Source organism: Pinus tabuliformis, chromosome 4_1, assembly GCF_031772625.1.
Source record: "Pinus tabuliformis cultivar Carrire ecotype Pingquan chromosome 4_1, CPIR1, whole genome shotgun sequence".
NCBI lineage: Eukaryota > Viridiplantae > Streptophyta > Pinopsida > Pinales > Pinaceae > Pinus > Pinus tabuliformis.
In genome coordinates, this window is record NC_142303.1 from 376,090,661 (window position 1) to 376,110,657 (window position 19,997).

Genomic DNA, 19,997 nt, shown 5'->3' on the forward strand with positions numbered 1-19,997 from the left:
GGTTTTAGATTTTTACCTTCACCTTGCATCCTGTCCTTGCTGATATACAACCAAACTTGGTCTCCAACTTGAAAACTATGCTCCATACGATGCTTATCATGCCTAGCATTGTACTTGGCCTGGCTCTTTTCCAGCTGTTCCTATACTACCTGGTGGATCTCCTGGATCTGTTCAATGAGCCTAGTTGCCCTGTCCACATCATTGTGTCTATCAACCATGGTATCTTTACCAAAGACAAAATCCAAGGGAGACCTTGGTATGAAACCAAAGCAAGTCTCAAAAGGAGATCTCTGGGTAGAAGAGTGTTTGCCTCTATTGTAATCATGTTGCACATAACACAAGTGTTCATCCCAAAGCTTAGGGTGTTTGCTACAATATCCTCTCAGTAACTGGATCAGCGTCCTGTTAACTACTTCTGTCTGGCCATCTGTTTTTAGATGAAAAGTTGTGCTTTTCTTTAACTTGGTGTCCATTAGTTCCCATAGACATGACCAAAACTTCCCCACAAATCGGGTGTCTCGATCAGATACAATAGAAGTGGGTAATCCAAAATGAACCCATACATGTTCAAAAAATGATTTTGCAGTTTGTTCAGCTGTAATATGTTTACTACAGGGTATCAAAATACACATTTTCCTGAACCTATCCACAACAACATACAGATAATCATGACCTTTCCTAGATTTGGGCAGTCCTCCAACAAAATCCATGGAAATGCTTTCCCAAGGGTGAGAAGGAACTGGCAATGGAGTGTACAAGCCTAGTTTTCTATTGCTAGGCTTGCTTTTAGCACACATAGCACATCCCTTCACATATCTAGACATTGTTTCAATCATTTTCATCCAATAGGAGAACCTTTGCAGCTGTGAAACTGTTTTACTTACCCCAAACTGACCTAATATCAGAGAAGTGCATGCTTCCCTTATTATCTTTACTCTCTAAGTTTGTGGAATGCAGAGTTTCCCACAATGATATAAGAGTCGGTCCTTCACATGATAGTCCAATTATTTTACTCTTTTTCCTTGACTCAAATTTGCATATACATATTTAAAGTCCATATCCTAAGCATACTGTTCTATGTAGCTTTCATGCAGCACATAATTATGCTTAAGTATGGTAGATGCATTTATAATGGGTCTAGATAACATATCTGTAACCTTGTTATGTATGCCCTTTTTATATCTGATGACTAAATGAAACTATTGTAGAAAACCCATCCATCTGTAATGTCTTGACTGTTGCAACTTAGGTTGGGAGTGTAGATATTTAAGTGGCTGATGATCAATATGTATTACTATTTCTTTTCCCATTAAGTAATATTTCCACTTTTTCACACTCTGAACTAATGCATACAATTCTTTATCATATGTAGGATAGTTAACTACTGTAGGATTAAAAGTCTCAAAATGATAACATATGGGTTTACCATGCTGTGTCAACACTGCTCCCATGGCATAGTCACTGGCATCAGTTTGGATCTCAAACGGTCTTTGTAGATCTGGCAGTGCTAGTACAGGTGTTGTACTAATTTTTTCTTTCAAGCTGTTGAAGGCTTTCTGCTGTTTTCCTCCCCACCGAAACACCTTGTTCAATCATGTCAAAGCATGTAAGGGAGCTGCAATTGAGGAAAAATTGGAAATGAACTTCCTCCAATATTGTGCTGCTCCTAAGAAGCTTCGTACTTCTGTAGCAGACTTGGGTTTAGGCTAGTTTACAATCTCTGCCACTTTAGAGGGATCTATTTTCAGTTCGCCTCTCCCTACTATGTGACCTAAATAATTTATAGAGGTTTTCCCAAATTCATGTGGAGAGTTTAACATAAAGTTTTTCTCTTTTCAAAACATCTAACGTCTGCTTAACATGCTTTAAATGTTCTTCCCACGTTTTACTAAAAATCAGAATGTCATCCAGGTACACAATAACAAAATCATCAAGAAAAGGTCTGAGTACATCATTCATTAATCTCATGAAAGTAGTAGGAGCATTAGTTAGGCCAAAAGGCATAACCAGCCATGCATACAATCCCTGCTTTGTTTTGAAAGCAGTCTTCCATGTGTATTTCTCTGCAACTCTAACCTAATGGTATCCACTGTGCAAATCCAGCTTGGTGAAATAAACAAACTCCTTCAATTGATCTAAAAGATCATCTATGCAAGGAAGAGGATAATGATTTTTTATTGTTATCTTATTCAATGCTCGGAAGTCAATGCACATTCTCCACAAACCATCTTTCTTTCTCACCAAAACGATTGGTGACCCAAATGGTGATGTGTTAGGCCTGATGAACCCTTTCTGGAGCAACTCGTGCACCTGCTTCTTGATTTCAGCATTCTTTAAAGCAGATAACCTATACATCCCAATGTTAGGCAAAGGAACATCTTGCTGCAAAACAATATCATGTACTATTCCATTTTTGGGTGGCAGACCTTTATGTTCTTGAAATAAGACATCATACTATAAAACAATCTTTTCTATATCAGCTTTCTGATCAGCATTACAGCCCTCAAATACATTGGTTTTTTCATGTGTCTTTTCCTTTGCAACCATCAGTAAGAACTATTTGCATGAATTTATCATTCTTTTCATTTGAGTTTATGAGAGTATAATTATTCTTGAGCTTATGGGCTGTTACAAAGTATTCGATTCCATCTTTAACAAGTAGATACTTGTTCTCAGCTCTATAGAAAATAGCCTTTCTATCATACAAGTAAGAACTTACTAAAACAATTCCACATATATCCAAAGGAATTACATCTAACTCAACTTCATCTACAAATGCTAACCCAAAAGAAAACTTGAGTTTGCACTGTCTAGTCACTTGTAGTTGTGCTTTATCATTCAACCATCCTAATGGGTATGGCTTCTTATTAGGTGTAGTTGCTAATCCCAATTTCTTTACAATTGCTTCAAAAATTAGATTTACTTGTGAGCCACTATCAAACAAAGTATCAATCTTTTTATTTTTGGAAACAACTAGAATATGGAAAAGCTCAGGTCTTTTTCTCTAATGTTCTTCATCAATAACAGATTGAATAAAATTACTAGTAGATGCTTCAGAATTCTTACCTTTTATACCTATGGCTGCAATGATTGTTTCATCTCCTGAATCTGACCCCAAATATTTCTGAATAGCTGCAACAGTCTTCTTCTTCTTGCCCTCGGAGTTCTTAGGTCTCAGCTCTGGATGCAGAATCCAACAGTGCTCATCATCATGCCCCTCCTTTTTGTAGTGAATGCATGAAGATTTGCCTTTCTGAACAGTGTTAGCCTTCCTTGCTTTCCACTTCTGCTTTATTTTCTCCTTGCTCTTGCTTACAGTGGGTTGGGATGGTCCCCCAACTTCTAGATTTCCATTCTTTCCTCTAGCTTCTAGATGAGTAGCTTGTACAGATACCTCATCTATACTAGTGGGATTAAACATGAGGATGGTATGCCTCATGTAGCTGTGTAGACCACCAATGTACTTCAAAAGAGTTTTTGGTGAGTCTAGTGAGATACCCAACATCAATTCTCTCTTTCTGAACTCTTGAGGATACCCTTGCACACTTTTCCCTTTCAACTACCGAAGAGTTTGCCAACTCATCATGGCTTGTTGCATGTAGGCCAATGGACAGAACTGCTTTTTGATTGCAACAAAAAATTCACTCCAGACAGAGATGGTCTTACGATGCTTCTTCACATCAGCTTGGGTTCTTCCTTCCCACCAAACTAAGGCAGTGCCTCCCAGGCGTAGGCTTGCCAACTGAATCTTACTCTTGTTTGAGTCTATATTTTGTACTCTGCAATACACATCAATTTGTCTAATCCAATTGTCCAACTTTTTAGCATTTAATTCTCCATCATATATAGGCTAATCAAATTTAACATCTAACTTAATCAAAGATGCTTTCTTATTATGCACAGGGCTATTAGGAGGTGTAGGGAAGCTTTCTTCTTTTCCCTTTCCTTTTGAGTGGTCATGGGAATGAGATTCATCTTCTTCTTTATCTTGCTTAGAGCCTGATGAATCTTCATCCTTATGCTTTCTAAAGTCCCTATACATTTCTTCTACCATAGACTTTATAGCTAGGAAACTTTCTTTGAATTCAGGGTTTGGCCCTATAGAACCTTCTTCTGACATTGTCTTCCGAGAATAGACTCTCCCAATTTCATGATTAGTTTCCACCAACTCTCCTTCTCCTAATTTGAGCTTTGATCTAGTGAGCATTCATAGTTAAACCAACACAAGCTTGTCTAACCTTACAGCCTAGAGCTCTGATACCACTTGATCTGATAATCACCCTATGAGTGACCTTAGTTGAAGATTTATTAAACAAAAAGGTATTATAGACCCATGTGCTGGTGTGTGTGTTCTGTGTTATTGAAACAACGAATCGATCAGATTGCCAATACACAAAAAATAAGTGGAAAGACAACAGAGAAATACAGTAAGCAACACAAAGACACAAATTTTTTTTAATAAGGAGTTCGCCCTATTCTCCAGGGCTATGTCTCTGGTCCAACTTCAGTGGTGGCCTTGTTTTATTGTGTCTTACAGCAGAGAAATTACAATACAGGGACTCAATATGAGTTCTCCCGAAGCAGATTTTGCTTGGCAGGGTGGTTCTTGGATTCCCCAAGCCACTCAAAGTTCATAGACTCTTTTTCTTCCTACCAACTTTGTGACCCTTGGTCTACAGTGGAAAGAGCCAAATGTGATGCTCAGTCCAGATAGATTCCTCTATGGGAAGGCTTGAATCTTCAAGCTCTCTGGTGCTCGATGTTGCCTATGGTCAACTCGGCCCTCTGTCTCCTCTGCTTGGCTTTACTGCTCTCTGTGTTCACTGTCTCTCTTAGTTGCTTGGACTCCTCTCAATTCAGGTTTCCAATTAACTCTTCTCCTCTCTCCCTCCTCTTTTTCTGACTGTCTTTGTTCATGGCTTTAGTCATTCGATCCCTATGCTTGTTTGGTTCCTTTCCTGCCTGTGTCGATTCACCTTCTGCAGTTGCGCTTAGAATTCCCTGTTCGGCGTCAACACAATCACTCAGGAAGTGGCCACGTGTCTCCATCTAACTAGTGCCAGCATGCTTCGTCGACTCGTTTCTTTCGTTACGTTGTGTATGCGTTCTTTCTCCACCGTGGCAATCAAACGGACTCCAAATCTCTTTAGAACTCGGCTTGATCCCCTTTTGATTCTGCTTCCTCCATCGGGCACAATCTTAGCCGTCCGATCTGGGCTCCTCCAGATCCAACGTCATACGCACATCAAGCGCGGTTGACTTGCTCGACCAATAGCGCGCGATCAACGGCGGTTTTTCTCTCACCTCCATTGCCACGCGTTGGTCACTGAGTGGAATCGCTCCACTCTGCTCCAAAACCTCTTACTGTTCAAGGGCACCCCAATCAATACCGTCGGTTTTCTAGAGCGCGGGTCCCGCTTTTGTCCTTTAGCGCTTTTTGTTTCTCCCCCCATGGTTCTCCGGCTCCCAACGCGACCGAGTGCTTAAGGCTCTTCCATTTTGGCCCTCTAATCGTGCATCAAAATCACCTCCTTTTCCCGATCCGGGGCTCCCAGGGGCTACTTTGACCTCCTGCGCAGTCTCCATGGGCCTCGGTCAGCGCACTTTGACCGAGGTCCTCGTCGTTCTATGTTGGCGGCCATTGCCACTAGTTCAAGGCGTTTTTGAACATTGTTTTGGAAATTTCAAGGATTTGTTCAACTCGATACAGTCAAGGTTCTTGACAGTCTTTTGTGGATCCGATTCAGATAATATAGCTTATCAATTTAGTTTTTTTTTTACTTTTTCATGAGTGAAGCTGCAATAGTTAAAGAGTGACAGTTTTTTTCTTGGCAACTGAATTCAAGCATCAGTCATTCCCAATTCTATAAAGTATATCTCTTTTTCACATGCTTTCATATTTAGTCTAGTTTGGTTGTTGTTGGGTCCCTATAATACTAGTGATTACCCCATTACTATTGTAGTTATACCCCTTATTTATATTGTTGTGTCCCTATTACACCCATATTGTTATTTCTGTGCCCCTTAGAATCCCTCTATTGTTATTTTTGTGGCTTTATATTATTATTGTTAGGTCGGCTGGATTATATTGTGACTCCTTAGACTCCTATATATAGAAAGGAGGTTTTGTCATTTGTATCATCCAAGAATTGTTCATTTATGTAATGTAAAGGAGGTTGCCCCCTCGAAGAGGCTGAATTCTAAGGCGTTGATCTTTCTTTTCTATCTTTTCTTGAGCTGGTTTCATAACATTTGGTATCAGAGCTTTGGATTCTAGGGTTTCGCTGCTCCAAACACGTCATCGTGGAATTTTCGCTATAACTTTTTTTCTGTGACGTTTCAGAAGTCGCAAAAAAAACCCATTTGAGAAGCCATCGCGCTGAACCTTGGGTCCGAATTTCAGAGAATTTAGCGCGATAGTTTCGGAGATATGATTTGAGGAAGTTGGTCTTTTTGCAGACTCCTGAATTACATTCAAAACAGGTGACCTGGGGAAAATCGTCATAACTTTCTTTCTGAGCATCGGATTGAAATTTCGTAAGAAGGTATAGAAAGAGGATGGACTGTAGTTTTCTTGTATATATTTTTCAGAGTCAAAGGTTGGAACAGTGGCACGTGGCACTTCATATAAGTTTTCTCTACTGAACTAGTCTATAATCAAGTCACTGCGGGAGATTGTGCATAACGCTTTCTTGGAGAATCCAATTTGATCAGACTAGTGGCATTGGCAAGAGGACATAGAAGGCTACTACAGGTCACAGTTTCAGAACTGGATGATTCGAAATTACAGAGATACATCAGATTCAATATCAGGCTTCTACAAAGTAAAAAAAAGGTGTGTAGTTTTTTTTTTTTAATTTTTGCATAAGCTTGGTTTGAAGGAATTCAAAGGGAATAGTAAAGCATTATTATCGGTAACTGATGCCCTGAGGAAAGAAAATACAAACACCTATTAAGGAACCTGAAAGCTCTAGCATGACTCATGAAGAAGAGGAAGAAATGCTACATGATATATCAAAATTACAAGAACAAGTGCAACAAATGTCACGCTCACAAAAGCTAACAGATGCTAAGATAAATGGCGTGGAATCTAAGATAAATGGCATGGAATCTAAGATAAAGGGCATGGAAGCTAAGATGGATGATTTGAAGACAGATTTGAGGACAAATTTGAAGACAGACATGGAAGATTTGAAGACATATTTGACAAATTTTCTACAAGAAATACTTACTAATGGTGAAAAGGTTGTAAAGGAAACTCATGATGTGAACAAAAGAAATGTTAATCATGATTCCATAGACTCTAATGTTGGATCGAAGACGCACCATGTTCCAAAAATCGATATGAGGAAGTTTGATGGCAAGGATCCCGCCACATGGATATTACAGATGGAGCAGTTCTTCGATCTCAATAATGTGCAAAACACACAGAAGGTACGTATGGCAACTTTATATTTGGAACCAAATCAGTTTGTATGGTATCAATGGCTTTGCTCTCGTAAACAATTTATCACTTGGGCAATTTTTACGGGAGAATTGATAGCACATTATGAGGATACAAAAAGCAACACTTATTTTAGCCAATTGATAAGTCTCAAACAAAAGGGTTCAATAATGGAGCACATTGAGGAGTTCCAAAAATTGAACATAAGGGTAAAAGATATTCCAGAGGAGCATAGGATTGATGTGTTCATAGGGTCTTTAAAGGATAATATCCAACATGATGTGCGCCTTTGGGAACCTGATTCATTAGAGAAGGCATTCAGGTTAGCAAGAAAAATGGAAAGCAAAATTATGGCAACTAGGAAGCATACCATTCACAACTATAAAGACGGAAGTGTTGTTGCCCATAGTCTTCCACAACCTACAAGGTTGACACCATAACAATTGGAAGAAAAAAGAGCAAAAGGGCTTTGTTACAATTGTGATAGCAAATACACAAAAGGTCATAAGTGTGTTGAGAAGAAGTTATTATACATAGATTGTGAAGAGGAAGAAGAAAAGGAGCAAGAAAGGTCAAAAGAAGAGGATATATTCCAGGAACAAAGCCTATATGAAGAACAAATAAATCCGACCATATCTTGTAATGCATTGGCGGGAATTACCACTCCTCAAACCATCAAGATAGAAGGACAAATCAAGAAGAAAAAGGTAATAGTGTTGATTGATTCAGGAAGCACCCACAATTTTATTCATTGTAGGGTAGCAAAAGAATTGAATTGCTTCCTATATCCAGCACCAGAGTGTCAAGTGATGATTGCAAATGGAGGAACAATAAATTTTTCTGGAAAGTGCCATAATATCAAGCTATCCATGGGAGAATATGTATTGACTAGCCCAATGCTTTCCATTCCAATGGGAGGTGCTCATGTTGTACTAGGAGTCCAATGGCTACAATCCTTGGGTACAATAGCTTTTAATTTTCAAGAACTTTTCATGAAATTTTCTGTGGAAGGAAAGGAAGTTGAATTAAGGGGTATTGCAGGGAAACCAGGAAAGATAATCAGCTCTAATGGCATGACAAAGCTTCTAAAAAAGGAGCAAAGAGGTGTAATTGCACAATTATGTTCGCTAAATGTTTCCACATTGGAATCATCTATTTCTCCAGATCTTCAAAAAGTCCTGGACAATCATTCCAAGGTATTTGAGACTCCCAAAGGTCTCCCACCTATGCGTGATCATGATCATGCTATTCATCTGATTCCAGGAAGTGTTCCTCCAAACATCAGGCCGTACAGATATCCATATGTCCAAAAACGTGAAATTGAACGTATGGTTGCAGAAATGCTAGAGGCTGGTATAATTCAACCGAGTCAAAGTTCTTTCTCAGCTCCAGTAGTATTGGTGCACAAGAAGGATGGATCATGGCGCATGTGTCCAGATTATAGGGAGCTCAACAAGCTCACTATTAAAGATAAGTTCCCCATTCCTGTCATTGATGAATTACTGGATGAATTGCATGGATCAATTTACTTCACCAAGTTGGATCTTCGTTCGGGATATCATCAAATCAGAATGAAGATTGAAGACATTCCGAAAACGGAATTTAGAACTCATGAGGGTCATTATGAATTTTTGGTCATGCCTTTTGGCCTTACCAATGCACCTTCAACATTTCAAGGTTTGATGAATTCAATTTTCAAACCATTCCTTAGAAAATTTGTGTTGGTATTTTTTGATGATATACTAATCTACAGCAAGTCTTGGAAGGATCATGTTGAACATGTTGACAAGGTGCTACAACTATTGGAGGAGAAACAATTATATGCAAAAAGATCCAAATGTTTCTTTGGAGTCCAGGAGGTGGAATATTTGGGTCATATTGTATCTCATGAAGGAGTTAAGGTAGACCCTAGAAAAATTAAAGCCATTAAGGAATGGAAAATCCCCACATCCATAAAGCATCTGCGAGGATTTCTTGGGTTGACAGGCCAAGTATGCACACTTTTGTGCATTATCGCATCCATTTAAAGCTAGTACAGTTTCTACTGCATTTATGGAAACAGTTCAAAAGCTACATGGAAATCCAAAGATTATTGTAAGTGACAGAGATCCCATTTTCACTGGAAATTTTTGGACAGAATTATTTTCTTGTCTTGGTACTCAGTTAGCTCATAGCTCATCTTATCATTCTCAATCTGATGGGCAAACTGAGATAGTAAACAAATGTTTGGAAGGATATCTTCGTTGCTTTGTATCTGATAAACAGACACAATGGGTCAAATGGTTGCCTCTGGCTGAATGGTGGTATAACACTTCCTTCCATACAACAACAAAAATGACCCCATTTATGGCACTTTATGGGTAACAACCACCATCAATCACATCATATTTAAGAAAAAATTCTAAGGTTCAGGCAGTGGAACATCACATCGAACATCAACAACAAGTCCTCCAACTCTTAAAGGATAACCTCGTGTTGGCACAAAATAGAATGAAGCAACAGGCAAATCAACATCGCAGTGAAAGAAGTTTTGATGTAGGTGATTGGGTATTCCTACGGCTACAACCATATAAGCAAATGTCCCTAAAGCAAGCTAAGAAGGATAATAAATTATCACCAAAGTATTATGGTCCGTACAAGGTGTTGGAAAAGATTGGTACTATGGCATACAGATTGGAGCTTCCTGCAGCTTCTCGATTGCACCAAGTTTTCCATGTTTCATGTTTAAAGAAGGTTATAGGCGACAAGCTCCCAGTTCAAACAATATTGCCAGAACTTGACAAGGAAGGAAAAGTTATATTGGAACCAGAAGCAGTCACAGAAACAAGAACTCGACAGCTACGAAATCGATCAATTTCAGAGTATCTTATCAAGTGGAAGAACTTATCCGTTGAAGATTCCACATGGGAGGATGAGAATTTTATGCAGAAGTATCCAGAACTGCTCAAGCGTTGAGGAAAATACTTTTTTGAAGGAGAGGGGCATGATGGGTCCCTATAATACTAGTGATTACCCCATTACTATTGTAGTTATACCCCTTATTTATATTATTGTGCCCCTATTACCCCCATATTGTTATTTCTGTGCCCCTTAGAATCCCTCTATTGTTATTTTTGTGGCTTTATATTATTATTGTTAGGTCGGCTGGATTATATTGTGACTCCTTAGACTCCTATATATAGAAAGGAGGTTTTGTCATTTGTATCATCCAAGAATTGTTCATTTATGTAATGTAAAGGAGGTTGCCCCCTCGAAGAGGCTGAATTCTAAGGCGTTGATCTTTCTTTTCTATCTTTTCTTGAGCTGGTTTCATAACAGTTGCAGTATAAAATTCAAAATAAAATGAAAAACAGTGTAACAAAGTAAAGTTTAGGATCACTCTTCAACCATCCACAAAACTTAATTTAATTGAGATTAATTTTAGAATAACCAGCTAGCAGATTTTAGGGACAATACTCTAATATAGACAGTAACACCATCTCCATACTAATTCTAAATTTAGACTTTAACAATAACATAAACATCTTAATGACACAAAATAACTCCTAGCACATACAGTTCACTTGTGCTTCATCAGTATACCTACCCTGGTCGATAAGTTATGTTGACAATTTAAGAGCATTAAATTGACTAAACATTTGGGCTTCCTTGCCAGGGAAGTTGAAATAGAAGTAAAAAAAAGGTCATCAATTCAAAACATGATATGCATAGGGATAGAGACTCTAGAGGTAGATATTTAGGACAAGGAAGAAGATTAATCCCCACAAATCCACTCACTTCAGCACGACTTCAAAATTCCACACCTCCTACTCAAACTCAAATTCCATTTGTAGGTTTACAAAGACTTCCTGAAGTCTCAAGATCAGAAATCCAATCCAGAACTTCACCTACTTCATCTACTGAAGCTGTAATTGAAGAAAACCCTACATCCCCAACTACAAGAGTATTTTCTCTATCCTCCATTGGTGAAAAAATTATAGTAGAAGTATTAGAAATTCTTAGCGAAGAAGAGGAACAAGAAACTTATTTTGGCCACCCATTGATAGAGGAACCAGAAAAATTAGAAGAACCTTACATTAGTTATGAGGAATCTGTCATGGTTGAAGAAGGGGAAGGAGAGGCACACAATGTCAATGGTGAGGAAAATAGGATTGGGGGAGCTAGAGGTAGGGGAGGAGGTGGAGATAGGAGTAGAGGAGGGGGTAGAGGTAGAGGAAATCAAGATCCTTTGGATTTCCCATTTTTGATGAAGATACAACCCTAACAATGAAAAATATTTCACCTCCTATTATTCCTAATTTCCACGGAAAAAGAAGTGAAGACCCAGAGACATTTCTCTTCGAATTTGAGGTATTATGAAGATCATATGATTATTTGCGTGATGCTCAAAAACTGAAATTGTTCCCTGCTACCTTAAAGGATTCAACATTAAAATGGTTCATGAGTTTAGGAATGAATTCTATAAGAACATGGGCACAAATGAAAGAGGCTTTCCTAGGAAAATATAGAGATTATTGTATGCCTAGTAACATTAAAGATGAAGTCTTCAAAATGACACAAAAGGAAGATGAAAATCTTGAAGACTTAGTAGAGAGATTTGTCTATAATATTAAAAGAGAAAAAATGGATAATTTGGATGAGGAAACTTTGAAATCCCTCCTACTCAAAGCTATCAAAGATGAATGGATCGATCTCCTTAACTTAACAGGAAAAGGAGATATTTCTCAATTACCATTTGCAAATATCTGTGATTTATGTGTACATATCTCAAGGGGTAAAGCATGAGTTGGAAAGAGTCCTAGAGACCCTCTCTTATCAAGAATTAATAAATCTACAATTGGGACAGTCAGTAGGGCAGAATTAGGAAGCTTGCTTGATACTTTCAAGACAAATATTTTAGGGAGTCTAAGTGAACAGATAGACACCCTTAAAATACAAAATAAGAAAAAATATGAAAATGTCGCATTATCCATTTTCTGTCCTAGATGTCGAAAGAAGCATGCCCTAAGAGAGTGTCCCTTAGATTCAAAATCTATAGAAACTTGTGCCATATGTGCAGATAACCATGATACTAAGGAGTGTCCTTCTTTACTAGGTCTCAAGGTTGTATTTAATGATGAAGGAATACCAGAACAAGTAGACCCTATTTACTTTATAGCCTAGAGACCATGGCAAAACTCCCAACCAAATCAACCACAAGTCTTTAGACCACAAAAATTTGCTCAGTATTCACAAAATAATTGGAATCCATCTTGGCATCCTTGGGCTTAGCCACAATCACAATATTGGAATTAAGGATGGAAAAACCCTTATGGGGCTTATGCTCGATATCAACAATATTCACCATCCTATCTTCCACCACAATTCCTATCTCAATCTAATCAAATTCCTCAAGCTAATCAATTACCCCAAGTCCAAGTGCAGAGTCAAAATCCACAGCTCTCCCTACCATTTGTACAAAAACAAAATCAACTACCCACTCAACCACTTCTGGATCCTAATAATAAAATATCACAATAACCTGTTTACAATATGGAAGGGAAAAATCCTCAAACCTATGTAATAACTCCATTAGATATAAATAATGTCCAATTAAGGTATGGAAGAGTATTGCAAAGAAAATCCCCAGTTGTTATTCAGGAAGCAAGAACAAACCTTCAAAAACATAAAAATCAATCTGAAGAAGGAGAGACCCATCTCCCTCAAAAAGAAAATAATCAAACAAAAAATGTTCCAATAAATACTCATGTTATATAACAACCATCAGTGTCAATTAGACCACTGTTTCCTGAAAGGTTGAAAATTGATGGGGGAGTAGAAAAACAAATCACATTGCCTGGTTATAATATGATGGATGAATTAAGAAATGTCTATAACAAAATTCCTCTATTACAAGCCATAAAAGAAATACCAATATTTGAAACAACGATTAAGGAATTAAGTACTCAAAGATCAAGAAGAAAAAAAGAAGACATAAAAATAATTCAATTAGTCAAGAAAATTGCAGACATCATGATAGGGAAAACGACAATCCAAAAATATCTAGATTGAGGGAGCCCCATTGTAAAAATTCACATCAATGGAATTGAAATACCAAACATAATGATTGTGTAGAAATTTTGAATAATATGACACATATTCACAGAGATTATCCTGATTATACACTATTGCGGAATACATGAATAATACATAACCTCCTCTATGTTGATCATCAATTTAGCAGCATCAAAAACAATGAAACATCAATAGCATGCACACATTAACACAATGTGTAACCTGCAGAAAGCTTACAGCTGAAAAACCCATACTATCTGTATATTAATGATTGATAACATGTAACATTACATAGTACAATACTCCTCACAAGTACTCAGTACTATCTCCACCTGTTACACACAATACATCTTAGATCTGATCTCCAAATCTCCCCGCTGCTTTGCCTACCTCCACTGCACAATCCTGCAAGAGAATGAATGAATCCAAACTCGTTCCAAGTTCTATTTACCTTGGAAAATCACTCACACTGGAAACCACGTGAGCACAGGCTATATCACTGGGCATATGCAATTCTCATGGGCATACTCAATCCTTTGATTGTGCAAAGTCTCATGCACAACTATAGTCACAACTAATAGCAATCTCAACCTCTAACACCTGTCTCCACTGAACTGTACATGCACTGAGTTAACTAATGTATTCTTCAGTTGCATTATGAGTTAATAATTAGTAAATTAATTAATAACTAATTCACACAACTCATCATTTAGTCTATTGGCCAGTTAGACTAAATAAAACTAGTTCAACTAAGTTAAACTGAACACAACTCCATTAACTGCTCATCCAACTCCACAGAACTCAACCACGTGAGTTCTAACTGATGTCCTGCATGAAATATCTCAACTGACTCATAAAGAAAGCATATTTCCTTCTGACAGCTGCATGTGCCACATATGTAGCTCAAATTGAAGTGCTCCAAGAGGATAAGATAAAGTTTATAGTCTAAATATTATTATGAGACAATAATATTTGACTTTTCTATTTTTGACTAGCAGTCTAAAAATAGACTCTGATCACTTCTGTTGTGATCCAAAAATAGAAGCCCATCTATTTTTCCCAACATGACCAATCATCCATAAACAACATCCTGCAACTCATAGACCATGATCCATATGTCTAAAAATAGACATAGTCTAAAAATAGACTTTGCACCAATACTTGCCTGTGGGACCACTTAGTGAAGGCGACTCCTTTCCACTAAGCTCCATCATCTTGTTCCATTCTCAATAAGCATTTCTTGTTGCACACTTTTCAACAGATTGATCTAGAAGCAGCCATAAACATAATGAATAAACAAGTTATGGATTCACTTAGGCCTCTTAACCTTCAATACACACCAACACTATTACAATTAGCAGATAGGTCTGTGATTAAATCTGATGGTGTGTTAGAAGATGTTTGTGTATCCTTAGATTCTTGGGAATATCCTGTTGATTTCATGGTCTTAACACCCAAGAATAATTCAGGAGGACATCCATTAATCCTAGTAAGACCTTGGTTAGCTATAGTTGATGCTTTCATTGATTGTAGATCAAGTGACATGTTTATCTCAGATGGAAATTGTACAAAGAAATTTACATTATATTCACCTGCAAGACCAACAATAGAAATAGAGAATGAGGAATGGATAGATGATGATGATGATATACAATCCGTTTTCACTACTGAACAAGTAAGAGAGGAGGAACAAATTTTAAATCTATTGGAAATTAATGAATCTTCCTCACATTATGACCATAATCAAAATGAATATCTCTCATCTAGACAAGTATCATTGCTCTCCATGGAGAAATTTGGGAATTCTTTAATAAAAAAATTTCCAGGTAAAACTTTGAATGTTAATGAAAACTTGGAAGAATTACAAAAGAATCAATTGGTAGAAGTTTTATGGAGTAATTCTTCTGCTTATGCATGGGAATACACTAATATGATAGGAATTGATCCTAAGACTGGCATACATCATATATACATTGAACAAAGTGCAAGACCAATTAGACAGTCACAATGAAGAATGAACCCAAATTTAAAAGAAATTGTTAAGGAGGAATTACAAAAGTTGGTAAATGTAAATTTTATCTATCCAATATCAGACAGTCAATGGGTTTCACCCCTAGTAATCGTTCCGAAGAAAAATGGAAATTGGAGGATATGCATAGATTACAGGGAATTGAATAAAGTAACATTAAAAGACCACTTTCCACTTCGTTTCATAGATCAAGTCTTAGACACATTAGCATGGAAAAAGTATTTTTCATTTTTGGATGGTTTTAGTTGATATAACCAGACTTAGGTATGTTAGGTCCCTATAATACTAGTGATTACCCCATTACTATTGTATTTGTATTCCTTTTAATATTGTTGTGCCCCTATTGTCCCCATATTGTTACTACTATGCCCCATAGAATCCCTCTATTGTTATTTATGTGCCTTTATATTATTATTGTTAGGTCGGTTGGGTTATATTGTGACTCCTTAGACTCCTATATATAGAAAGGAGGTTTTGAAATTTGAATGATCAAAGAATCATTCATTTGTGTAATGTAAAGGAGATTTCCCTCTCGAAGAGGCTGAATTCTAAGGCGTTGATATATCTTTTCTATCTTTTTGTGAGCTGGTTTCATAACATTTGGTATCAGAGCTTTGAATTCTAGGGTTTCGCTACTCCAAAGAGGTCATTGTGGCATTTGCGCTATAAATTTTTTTATGCGACATTTCATATGCTCAAAAAAAACCCATTTGGGCCGAAATCGTTCTGAACTGCAGGTCCAAATTTTAGATCTTTTCGCGCTATATTTGCGGAGATATTATCTGAGGAAGTTGGCATTTTTGTAGACTCCTGAATTACATTCCAAACAGGTGACCTGAGGAAAATAGTCATAACTTTTTTTTTAGCATCATATTGAAATTTCGTAAGAAGTTACAGAAAGAGGACAGATTGTAGTTTCCTGTGTATATTTTTCATATCCTAAGGTCGAAATAGTGACACGTGGCACTTCCTATAAGTTCGCTCTTCTGAAAAGGTTTATAATAAGGTCATCTTGGAGATTGTGCATAACTCTGCCTTGGAGAAACTAAATTTGATCAGACTGGTGGAATTGGAAAGAGGACACAGAGGGCTACTGTAGGTTGCAATTTCAGAACTGGATGATCCGAAATTACAGAGAAACATCAGAGGCAATATCGAGCTTCTACAAAGTGAAAAAAAGGTGTGTATATTTTTTTAAATTTTTGCTTAAGCTTGGTTTGAAAAATTATTTTGAAGGAATTCAAAGGGCATAGTAGAGAATTATTATCGGTAACTGGTTCCCTAAGGAAAGAAAATGCAAACACCTAGTAAGCAACCTGAAAGCTCTAGCATGACTTATCAAGAAGAGGAAGAAATGCGACATGATATATCAAAATTAGTAGACCAAGTGCAACAAATGTCACTCGCACAAAAAGTAAAAGAATCTAAGATGGATGGTTTAAAGAAAGATGTAGAAGCTAAGATGAATGACATGAAAGCTAAGATGGACGATTTGAAGACAGATTTGAAAACAGGCATGGCAGATTTGAAGACAGATTTGACAAATTTTCTACAAGAAATACTTACTAATGGTGAAAGGGTAGTAAAGGAAACTCATGATGAGAACAAAAGAAATGTTAATCATGATTTCATAGACTCTAATGTTAGATCAAAGACCCACCATATTCCAAAAATCGATATGAGGAAGTTTGATGGCAAGAATCCTGCAACATGGATATTATAGATGGAGCAATTTTTCGATCTCAATAATGTGCAAAACACACAAAAGGTATGTATTGCAACTTTATATTTGGAACCAAATCAGTTTGTATGGTATCAATGGCTTTACTCTCGTAAAAAAATTATCACTTGGGAAATTTCTACGGAATAATTAACAGCACATTATGAAGATACAAAAAGCAACACTTTTTTTAGCCAATTGATAAGTCTAAAAAAAAAAGGGTTCAATAATGGAGCACATTGAGGAGTTCAAAAAATTGAACATAAGGGTAAAAATTATTCTAGAGGAGCATAGCATTGATGTGTTCATATGGACTTTAAACGATAATATCCAACATGATGTTCATGTTTGGGAACCTGATTCATTAGATAAGGCATTCAGGTTAGCAAGAAAAATGGAAAGGAAAATTATGGCAACTAGGAAGCATACCACTCACAACTATAAAGATGAAGTGTTGTTGCCCCTAGCCTTCCACAACCTATAAAGTTGACACCACAATAATTGGAAGAAAAAAGAGCAAAAGGGCTTTGTTACAGTTGTGATAGCAAATACACTAAAGGTCATAAGTGTGCTGAGAAGAAATTATTCTACATAGATTGTGAAGAGGAAGAAGAAAAGGAGCAAGAAAATTCAAAAGAAGAGGATATACTCCAGGAACAAAGCCTAGATAAAGAAGAAGTGAATTCGACCGTATCTTGTAATACATTGGCTAGAATTACCACTCCTTAAACCATCAAGATAGAAGGACAAATCAAGAAGAAAAAGGTAATAGTGTTGATTGACTCAGGAAGTACCCACAATTTTATTCATTGTAAGATAGCAAAAGAATTGAATTGCTTCCTATATCCAGCACTAGAGTGTCAAGTGATGGTTGCAAATGGAGGAATGATAAATTGCTCTGGAAAGTGCCATAATATCAAGTTATCCATGGGAGAATATATATTGACTAGCCCAATGCTTTCCATTCCAATGGGAGGTGCTGATGTTGTACTAGGAGTCCAATGGCTACAATCCTTAGGTACAATAGCTTTTAATTTTCAAGAAATTTTCATGAAACTTTCTGCAGAAAGAAAGGAAGTTGAATTAAGGGGTATTGCAGGTAAACCGGGAAAGATAATAAGCTCTAACAGTATGGAAAAGCTTCTAAAAAAGGAACAAAGAGGTGTAATTGCAAAATTATGTTCACTAGATGTTTCCACATCGAAATCATCTATTTCTCCAAATATCCAAAAAGTTTTGGACAATCATTCCAAGGTATTTGAGACTCCCAAAGGTCTCCCACCTATTCGTGATCATGGTCATGCTATTCATCTGATTCCATGAAGTGTTCCTCCAAACAACAGTCTGTACAAATATCCCTATGCCCAAAAGAGTGAAATTGAACGTATGGTTGCAGAAATGCTAGAGGCGGGTATAATTCAACCTAGTCAAAGTTCTTTCTCTACTCCAGTAGTATTGGTGCACAAGAAGGATGGATCATGGCACATGTGTCCGGATTATAGGGAGCTCAACAAGCTCACTATTAAAGATAAGTTTCCCATTCCTGTCATTGATGAATTACTGATGAATTGTATGGATCAATTTACTTCACCAAGTTGGATCTTCGTTCAGGATATCATCAAATCAGAATGAAAACTAAAGACATTCTAAAAACAACATTTAGAACTCATGAGAGTCATTATGAATTTTTGGTCATGCCTTTTGGCCTTACCAATGCACCTTATACATTTCAAGGTTTGATGAATTCCAATTTCAAACCCTTCCTTAGAAAATTTGTGTTAGTTGATGAGCCCCAAAAATGGACAAATATTTGGGCTCATTCAACCTCCTAATTTGGCTTAGTCCACCATTCTCATTTGTTTATTGCATGTTTTTGATTATTTTTATGTTAATAGAGTGAATTTGGTTAGTCATTATGCCAACAAGTCTAATGGGTGCTTTGTGTAGCCTTTTTGGTCAACTTGGAGACAAAATTGAAGGTCTTGATGAGCACTTGGCAGCCAAATTCGTGGGAGAACAAGCTAGAGGATTTGTAGGAAGGTGTCCCCCTCATTTATGGGCCCTTACCTCGAATTCTCCACCATCATCTCGGAGTTCAAAGGCCACCAAATCAATGAGCACAAGGGCAGCCAAGCAAGTCAAGTAGGACTGCTGTTAACTAGAAGTCTTGGGCAACCAAGTCCCTAAATTTTAGGAGGACTGTTGGGTCCTCAAATTGTATAAATAAGAAGGCTTAGGGCCTCATTTTGGTTAGCTAGTTGGTAGTCATTTTTGTAGCTAGTGGTTAGTCATTTTTGGGATTAGCTAGTTAGTCAATTTGGTTAGCCAATTAGTCTTTTTGTAAGCCAGTTTTGGCATGATGTTAGACTCATGATTATTCAATAAAGGCAGGCAGCTTTGGATTCAATTCTGAGTTTTTAAGGGAGCTATAGCTCTCAGGTTAGGGCCCAACCTGAGAGCAATAGACCTCCTCTTCCTTGTATCGTTACTTGTTTCCTTGCATCACTTTATTCCTTTGTTTTGACATGCATTTAGAATTTCCAGTTTGCTGATTTGATTTGTTTTGTGTGATTGAAGTAGGATTAGCTTATGGTTTACGTGCTTTTAGTTGTTTAGATTAGAGGAGGAGGATTTTAATTCATTAGAGTCAATAAAAGGTTGATAGTGCACTCGCTTCCATCTCTGTTTAGAGATTGGGGGTGTGGGCTGTGCCAACCACCAAAAAAACGCAGTCTTATGCTTTCATGCAA